Source organism: Chinchilla lanigera, unplaced genomic scaffold, assembly GCF_000276665.1.
Source record: "Chinchilla lanigera isolate Chin_1 unplaced genomic scaffold, ChiLan1.0 scaffold00021, whole genome shotgun sequence".
NCBI classification, from domain to species: domain Eukaryota; kingdom Metazoa; phylum Chordata; class Mammalia; order Rodentia; family Chinchillidae; genus Chinchilla; species Chinchilla lanigera.
In genome coordinates this window covers 23887657-23894386 of record NW_004955422.1, presented here as the reverse complement: position 1 = coordinate 23894386, position 6730 = coordinate 23887657, and positions in this window count along the sequence as shown.

Below are 6730 nucleotides of genomic sequence, written 5' to 3'. Positions count from 1 at the left end.
GAAAATGAAATTAGTTGCCAGCCTTTAAATCAAGAGATCTCACCTGAAACCTGAATATTTGATTTCTTGTGGAAAACTGGAAGCATCAGCTCTCCTGTATCTACCTTCCTGCCTGGCACTGGGGAAGAGGGCAGGCACTCTGCTGAGAGGGACACAGGCTCCATGTCTCACAGTGGTCCCTATTCTCACTCAGAATTCCATAGGACAGAAGAGAGAGCACACAGCAGATCACATACCTCCATATCTGAAAGTCTGCCCTGTGATTGTGATGACATTTCAGGCCAGTGGAGAAGGGACAGCCCACTTAGAGCAGGCATGCTTGGGGTGTGAGACCTCTGAACTAAGGTCACTCCTGATCAATATGAGAAAGGAGTCAGACCCAGATGTGGCTGACCCAAGCCAGGTGGTGGGAGTGCTAAAAGAGACAAAAGAGGCACAGGACGCATAGCAGCCCACCTTACTTAATGCCCAGGTGGTCTTCCTGCCCCACAGACACGGGCAGGGCATTTTCCCACACACTCCCTGAGGTAACAAGATTCCTCAGCATCAAACCCAGCACCTGCCTACAGCTGAGGAGGCAGAAGCTGTGCCCATGCCCTGCAGCATTTTCTCCTCCAGCCCTGATGTTGGTCCCTATAACTTCATGCTGAGGGAGACACACAGGTGTTGTGGGGGACTCTACCTAGGGAAGATGCCACCAGCCCTGGACTGGGCAGGTCCCTGGTACTTCCTAGCCCTCACAGTTCATTTATCAACAGAAAGTGACATTCTCAGTATACATGAATCTGGCACAAATCTAATTGCCCATGAGTGTACCCAAGGGGAATCTCAGGAACTGACAGTGAAATCAAAGCAACCCTCACTTTATAGACTCCAGGGGAAGGCCCTGAGCAGGGGCTTCCAAAGAGGTGTCTGCTTCCACAAGAGCCTTGTTGTCCCCTCACCATGGCACTGATGTACCTGACTGGTCATGCTCTGCTATCTCCCAGGCCAGAACTCTGGGACCCCATGGTGTCTGCTGGAATTTTTAGGTCTCGTTCTTCCATGGGAAAGATGCCCACAAGGGGACCTGCTGTTCACCTGGACAGCAGGAAGTTTATTTACTTTTAGAACTGTGGCCATTTGCCAATGCCATTCTCATGAAAACCCTGTAGTGAAGTCTGAGCTCCCAGACAGGAGACAAAAAGTGACAATGTGTTCCTGTCAGTGGAGCATAAGGCCCTCCTTGGTACAGCTTAGGACTCTTCCCAGACTCCCCAGCAGATCTCAAACCCAGGACCCTAAGGATGAGTGTGATTGCCTTTGTGATTGTGACACGGCTAAAGAGACTCCATTTTGTTCCCTTAGAATTCCATTTTAGAAGTCACTTAAATTTAGATGAACTCACTCTTCACCCCCCTCCCCTCTTAGTCAGTCATAAACCCACAAAAAGAGGAACAAGGTGTTATCTGGAGGAACAAACAGATAGGACAAACTGTGGGGCAAGCTAACTAAATGACTGACTAACTAACACCTGGAAATGTAAATCTTGTGACTGGAAGACCCTAAACCTTGTGAATTCCTGTAAATTCCTAAGAATAAGGTAATGTGGTTACCATAGAAACCTGTAAAAGATAAAAATCCCTGGAGAACAAAGCCCTGGGGTTGACATGTTCTGATTCTGTGTCGGATTATCATCCTCCAGCTAAATAAACCTGTTTGTTCTGATTTCTTGGCCTCCATGAGTGTTTCCTCACTGATCTGCCACACCAATTGGATCATCTGTTTTAATAGTCAGATTGACCAACTGGTGTGGTCATTTCTTTGGTAACTTGCACTGTATCTTCCTACATATCTTGAACTGACAGTACTATGTGGTAAAATTATACTAATGGGTCCCTTCCATAGTGCCTTTGCTTACCACATACTTAAGCAGAAGCCACCATGTGCTCTAAGCCACAGCCCTGAAGCAGAGAGGTAGCTTCACCACGTGTTGGAGAGACGGCAGGCCACCAAGCAATAAGGATAGGGAGGAAATATAAGACCTGTTCCCACATACAGAGGACCCAAGCTTTGTTATTCAGCAAACCCCCAGCACACAGGTACACACACACACACACACACACACACACACACACATATTCACAAACACATATGCACATACATCTATATCGTAGGCCCTATTTTTTTCATAACATTGTTTTTCCTTTTTCATATCGTCCTTAAACACATTTAAACTTACTAAATAAATTGATAAGAAAGTAAAATAGTTAATTGTCTTGCCATAAATGGGAAATCCATACCACTGCCATAGGTAAAAACAAATGCAATGAATAGCAAACGGGGTGATTAAAATCTAGCTGTGATCTATTGCCTCTAGCTGTTGCTCATTTCCTCATATTAAAGGGGAAGGTGGACTTACTGAAGGGATGCTAAAATCTTAATGCCACGAATTGAGATTTGTAGCCAGAGCAACTAAAAAGCCTTCAAGAGGATTTTCAAAATTTTTTTCCAGTGTGATTCAATATTATTGAATGCCATGACTTGCTTCTGTGTAAAATCATTTTGCATTCAACCTAAAATAACTTCATGGACCAGAGTGCTGCTCATCTGTGACTGACAGGGTGCTGGTGGACAAACACCCTGAGACTGTAATGAAAGTGCAGTCATTGGCAAAACTCACAGTGATATAAAAGAAGTGGTGCAGTAGTCAGAGGGTCCTGGAGCTGATAAATGAGAGACAGAAACTTAAGTCTCCGGGAATGTTGAGGTCGCCAAAGTAGAAGATGCCCAGGAAGAGCTAGAGTCATGGAGAAACACAAGTAGTACAGCAAGAAGTGAGAAGGGAGGAAATACCCAACTTTTCTCACCTCTTCCCTTTTTTTCTGTCTCCCAGAGGCTGCCCTAAGGAGAACCTAAATGGCACATGAGCCTGGGTGATACCATCCATAGGATAGCCTCTTGGGGCACTGAGCATGGTAGTAAACAGTTCTAGGCAGAATGAGTCAAACAAGCTCTCTTTGCACCATCACTGCACGGTACACAGAGTCACATACACAGGCCCATCTGAAGCTAGAGGTGGGGATGGAGTGGGGATCTGGAAAAGCTAAATGCATGGCAAGGATGGGCAGAGACAGCAGGCACCCACACCCCACTTTATGCAGTCTGCCTACTGACCTCCAGTTTCCTTGAGCCTCGACAACCTGTACCTAACCTGAGCATGAGGAGCCACCATATGATGTTTGAGTGGGGCCTCACCAAAGTATGCTGGAGATATTGGTGGCCCTATCCCATCATCCACATTGCTTGGTCAGTGACTAGCCAATCAAGGCCACTGAGGTCCACAATGCCTATTTGAATGATAGGCCCCACCTTCCCCAAAGAGAAGGACCTCAGATTTCCCCTTGCCCAGGCTCTAAGTCACTCCCCAAGGAGAGCTTGTCCCAGGCAGTGTGCATCACACCCAGAGGAAAATCCAGTAGAAACAGATACTGGGAGTGACTTAGGACTGAAAGAAACATGGCTGCCTAACACCCCTAAAAACTGAATACTAGGGTATCCTTAACATCTATCAAACACCTGCACAAACTAGGTGTTTAATCAGTGATTGATGAGCAGATTGTCACATTTATAAACCTAGAATTGAATATCTACTTAGATGGAAAAGTCTTATAAAACACATACCTGCTAGTAACTTGATAGACCAACTATAAGAAGGATTATTTTTAAATATAACTTGAATTATACCCAATACTGTGATACAGACATAGGCAACCCTTTTTCCACAGGCAAAATTTTAAGTGTGTTCTTTCAACTCATGCATTTCAAAGTGGGTGAAACTAGGTCTTTTCAGGGAAGATTCACTTCACCCAGCAAGCCACTGCCTCCTCTGTGAAGAACCCCAACTTGTCCCAAGACACTGAAAGAAGGGTCTCCTGCTTTGACTTCTAAAGATCAAAACTCAAGGGTGAAACATCCAAAATCTATCCTAAAATTATTCCCATAATTGCTATGCACCATAGGGCAATGTGCTTAACTTCCCTGACACTCAGTGTCTGCATCTGAAAAATGCAAATGCATTAGTTCATTTTTCTGTTGCTATAAGAATACCTGAGGCTGAGTACTTTAAAAAGAAAAGAGGGTCATCTGGCATCTTTGGGATCTTGGAAGCTGGAAGTCCACCACTGGGTGGCTCTATCAGTTCAACCCCTGGTGAAGACCCCCTTCAGTATGGCACTTCACAGCAATGGAATCATGACAAGAGTGTGCACAAATCGGAGTGATTACATGGTGAGACAGGAAGACAGATATTGGGTAGAAGCAGGCTGGAACTTTTATAAGTACTCACTCACCCAGGCAGTGTGTATCACAGCCAGAAGAAAATCCAATGCAAACATCCTTGGAGCTACTTAAGAGTAAAATAAACATGGAAAAATTTTAGTTCTCACTCAGTGAGAACTAACATTCCAACAGACCAGCATTCCTCCCTTCTGAAGGCAGTGTTCTCAATGAACTAATGATCTTCTACTAGGCCCCACTTCTTAAAGATTCCATCATACCGACACTGTAGATCAAGCTTTCATCACATGAACTCTTAAGACATAAGCATCTAAACCATGGCTTTCCACTCCTACCCCCAGCCCAGGTTCATGTCTTCACAAGCCAAGTTGCAAACATTCCATTCCATCCCCACCAGTCACAAAGTCTCACCTTGTTCCAGCATCAATCAAAGTCCAAGTCCAGAGACTCATCCCAGACTTAAAATAACCCTTCAACTATTACTTGTAAAAATGAAAAAATAGGTTATCTATTTCCAAGATACATTGGTGAGAAGGGATAAGGAAAACATTCCTATACTAAAAAGGAGATATCTGAAGTAGAAAGGAGTAATTAGCCCTAGCAGGGTAGACATTATATCCCAAATCCCAAAGTCTGGCATTCTGTGTACCCTGCCAACACAGATGGATTGTATACCTTGCCAACAGGGATGGGCTGCCGAGGCCTTGGGCACCCCCATCCCCATGGCTTTCTGGTTCAGCCCCTGTGGATGCTCTCTGGGGATGCACACTGATACCTGCATCTTTCCCCGCTGTTATTGTGTGATACTAGTGACTCTACTTTCCTGGGGTCCTAGCTGTAGCTCATGTTCCACAGCTCCAGGAAGCATTCTAGTAGAGAACTCTCTTATGGTTCCATCCCATGGCACGGCCACTGTCTGGCTTCATAGGTCTCCTTTTCAACTTGCAGAAACCATGATGACCTCCAGCTCTTGTGTTTTACATCCATGCCTGTAGAATCAGCACGTGTGAATATCGCCAAGGTCTGCAGCTCTCATGAGCCGTGCATAGGACCACTGGAAACATGGATGAAGCAGCCACAGAGAGCTTCACCACAAAGCAGAGCTGTACCATAAAGCAGGGGTAGAATCCAGAGGTGGCACTGAGCCTTTGGGAAATATCTGAGGCACATTCCTTAAAATCATCCTACCCTTCTGGGCCCCTTGAAGGGTTTCTGAGATGTGCTCAAGACCTTTTTCTCACTGTCTTGATAATTAAAATCCATGGTAACATCTTTTTTCTCCCTCTCCTCCTCCCTGCTCCCCTCTCTCCCTCCTTCCCCCCTTTACATAGACTTTTCCAAATATCTCCACTTTGGTTCTTTTTGCCCTCAAATATCACTGTAAATTCACTGAAACTGACCAATAATACTCTTAGCACAGCCTGCATGCTTTATTGTTTAGAGCCTTCCTCTGTCACATATCCCAGAATCTTACTCTTAAATTCTGCCCTCCACAAAGCTGTAGGGCTTAGATATGGGTTGGCCAATTTTACTACTTTATCACAAGGATGCCCTTTTCTCCAGTTTCCAATCTTTGTCTGTTCATCCTCTGAGCCCTTTCCAAAACAACCTGTAATGAGCTTGTTATGGAATTGTAGGCTTTTTGTAGCTGAAAAAAACCTCTAATCTCTGCCAGTTACCCAGTTTCAGAGCCAATTCCACATTTTCAGGTATAACTACAGCATTGACCTATTGCTCAGTACCAGTTTTTTTGTGTGTTACTTAATTTTCTGTTCCTATATCAAAATACTTGATGCTGGATACTTTATACAGAAAAGAAGTTTACTTTGCTTACATTTCATGGCCTTCAGGATATAGAGAAGGTGATAGAGCCTCAGAGTAAGGGGTTGGGGACAAGCTATAGTCCCCAAGGCAATATCTTCAGCTAGTACCCGTCTCTTACCAGCCAGTTTAGCTGTGAACTCATCAGTGAATTAACCCACTGATGAGGTTAGCTCTCATGTCCTCATGATCCAATTATTTCCAAAGGGCCCATCAGTTGGTCTTTAGGGGACATTGTAGATCGAAACCATTATAGCCCTGTTCTTATACTATATTCAGGACAAAACAGAATGCTCATAGTTTATTGCCTGAAGCTGTAGTTATCAACCATCAGAATGCACAAGAGTCACCTGGAGGGCTTGTATTATAGCCCCCACCCCCAGGGCTCCAAGTCATTATGTCTAAGAGTCCTCAGAGAAACTAATGCTGCTGGTCCGGGGCCCCCACTTACAGAACAACTAATTACTAGAATGAAAGTCCGTGTGCGTTTGCTCCTTAAAAGCTTAGTTTCTTTGGAAAAACTCCAAAGGCTTTCATGTAGGGTGCTTGGTCTCCATGAAGCAAAGTAGTTTTGAAGGTTTTATGGTTTTTTTGGATTGTAAGTTGCCAAATAGTAAAGTGGGTTTAGATA